Source organism: Chaetura pelagica, unplaced genomic scaffold (assembly GCF_000747805.2).
Source record: "Chaetura pelagica isolate M959 unplaced genomic scaffold, ChaPel_1.0 scaffold55, whole genome shotgun sequence".
NCBI classification, from domain to species: domain Eukaryota; kingdom Metazoa; phylum Chordata; class Aves; order Apodiformes; family Apodidae; genus Chaetura; species Chaetura pelagica.
Genome location: NW_009953571.1, coordinates 2781293 through 2784437, shown reverse-complemented (window position 1 = coordinate 2784437; position 3145 = coordinate 2781293).

The window sequence follows — 3145 nt, the reverse complement described above, 5'->3', positions numbered from 1 at the left end:
TGTAGGGAGGGACTTTGTGGGTGTAAGAACTTGAGCACTATACATCATCTTGCACAGCCTGTTCTCTGTGGTTTACACACTGGATAACTGATGCTGCAACAAGAAATATTTTGCATAAAGAATTGGAGGAGTGAAGTCCTGCAGGGATTGATTATATGCTGTTTAGTGGTCTTCTCTATTAATATGAAAAAAGAGTTGCTTACCAAGTGGTTACAGTAGACAAAGATTCATTCTAATAGGCTGCTTTGGATAGCTTGGTGGGTTCATTTGAACAACATACAATTTAACACCAGTAAATTGAAGGAATTAAAGTAGAGAAGGTTCATTACTCTCCAGAAACTGGGGATTTTCCTGCATTTCAGGCCTGCTCTGAAAAGACTCTGGGATGAGACTGGTAGGTCTCACGGATATTGAGTATAAATTACTTCTTAGTAGCATGATGTAGCTGAGAAAGTGAGAACTGGTGGATGCTCAAGCAGAGGAACACAACAGTGTGTGTCAGTAATGAGGCCCTTGAGGGAAAACTACTTAGTCCTGGTGCCTGTACTTCCCATCCTTTCCAACTGATGGTACATGGGAAGAGTTACAGGAATGACTGTGAGGTCTGTAGAGCATCTATTAGAGTGGCATATTTAATAAGCTTCATCTGTTTGATCACGGCCATTGGTATGATCTCTCAGTAGATATGATCTGTAAGAGTTATCATGGTGTTTTAAAGGAAGGTTGACCTAAAAGATCTAGTGGCCTTTGGGTGATGATGTGGGCAGAGTGAACCCATAGCTGTGATGCTCTTCCACAGTCCTGGGTAGGAATAGGCCAGGGAGCTTCAGCAGCCACTTGGTCCTGGGGCATAAGGGAAGGGAGGGCCAGACCTCATGTCGTAGCTCAGTGTTATCTGCCCCTGACTGCTCCCTGGTCTTGCTCATGGTCAGGAGAGGGCTTCTCCCAATTGCATGTGAGCCAAACTGCTCTAAATAGGACTGTGCCAGGTAGCAGAATTAAAAATGAGAGGTGACCCCTTTTTTGCTCCTCATAATGCTGGTGCGTAGGCAGTGCAGAGAAGAAAACCCACATGCTTCAGTCATAGAGATGAGAACTAAACTGAGATAAAGTTGGGGTGTGCTCAGCCCAGGATTACAAACTGAATGTGTTAGAGCAGGCCTGGATCTGGGTTTCCAGCTGTTTGGCAGCCCAGGGACAAGGGGCCTGAGCTCTGCCTGGCTATCTGGAGGTACAGAAATTCTTTCTAACCAACATCCTCTGATCTGTTCCAGCCGTCGTGTTCAGTCAGAAAAGACTTGTCCGGGGCACTGAAATGCAGCATCCCAAAGGTTGTGAGAGGGTACAGGAGGGGAACCTGTCTGCAGTTGCAATCCTGAGGAAAAAAAAAATCCCAACATGTTGAGGACAAAGTGTGAGAAACAGTGTTGGCTGTGGGAGGACCCAGCCATGTAGCTCAACCATGGAAGTGTCAATGTAACCCTGCTTGGGGCAGTTCATTGCTTCTTATGTTTATTTTTTACTAAAAAAAAAATATCTATATGCATTGCAACTTTCACAGTATTCTTCTAATGCCCCAAAGAAATGCTACGATCAGGTTTTGTAACCTTATTCTTGTGCTTTATGGTAAGCTCATGACATGAGCACCTGCCACCTTCTGTCCTGTATTCTCACCACTTACTTGGGTGCCAAAAAAGACCATGCTCACTTACTCATTCTTCACAAGGCGAAGTTATTAATGATGGCAGGCTTTCTTATGGTGCTTATCTGAGTGTGTTATAAAAAAAGGGAAATGGATGTAAGGATTTAGGACAAAGGATTTTCTGCTGGAGTACCTTTGGAATACCTTTGATTTTGCCATACCTTTGAGACTGGAGACCTAATTTTTAAAATGTATTTATACTTTTGTTGGTGCTTAGAGAACAAGGTACTATATCACTCTAAAAGCAGCCTGTGGAATACCTGGCTATAATCTGAGTGCATAGCATCTCTGCCAATTAGATGTAGAGACTCACTCAGAAAATGGGAAGCATGAACTAGTGACTGCAGATGCAAAGTCTGGCTACTGAGGATAATTTTCTGGGAGAAGGTGGGTATGTGTTCAGCTGAGAAATCACCCTCACTACTTACCTGATCCTCTGACTCTCTAGCCTACCTGTTTCAGCTTTTCTAGCAGACTCACAGAAACCCTCCCTTGTTTTGCTCATACCAGAACAGGTCCAGCCTGTGCTTACAGAGAAATAGGATTCTTATTGGAAAAACAGCTTGTTGTGGTATCATGAAAGGCTGTCACCAAGCTCATGGATTAGAGGTCAGGGCTGAGCAGAAACCCTAAAATTCACTAACTCCTGAGCTCTTTGCTTTGCAAACTCCCTCTTTTAATATAATTTTATGTGTTACTTACATAAAATTAGCCCTTTGAATTTTGGGAAGAAGGAATTAGTAGTAAAGTTTTTAAACCAGAGGCAGGATGAATTGATATTTGAAAAGTTCTGAATAACCAGATTTGTATAAGAAGGAGGAGAGGTTTTACTTTTCATCTACATGTAAACTCATGTAATAATGCAGAGCAAAGATTTTCGTGGTGACATTTTAGCTGAGGAGTACATAGCTTTGATCATAAGGGATGTACATCTCTAGCCTTTGATTTTTCTTTAATGAGCTATAAAAGGAGTAATCCTCTCTCTTACATAAAATACTGCTTCATATGCATAGTACTTTTATAATCAGAATATTTAAGTGCATAGATCTTACTTCTAATGAATCCAATGCATTGATATCTAAAGGCTGATGTCGTTAGCTTGTACCATACACATATTTTCAACAACATATGTAAACCACATCAGTATTGAAATTTAATTCAATTAAGAATCATAGGTGACATTTAACTAGATATTGTGATGTGCTGTATATTGCCTAAGTTCTTAATTCAAATGAACTGGCTTCCTGCTACTTGGTTGTCTTGCTGATCCATTTGCCCAGGCAGTACCACAGGCTTGTTCTGAAATAACCACAAAGAGGGCATATTGCTCTGCAGGGTGAGGGGAATGGCTGAAGGGGAAGGGCAGCAACTCTGTGTCCTGTGGGTCCCTGCTTGTGCCCTGTGGTGCCTGGGGAGGTGGCAGGGAACCACAGCAGGGGAAAG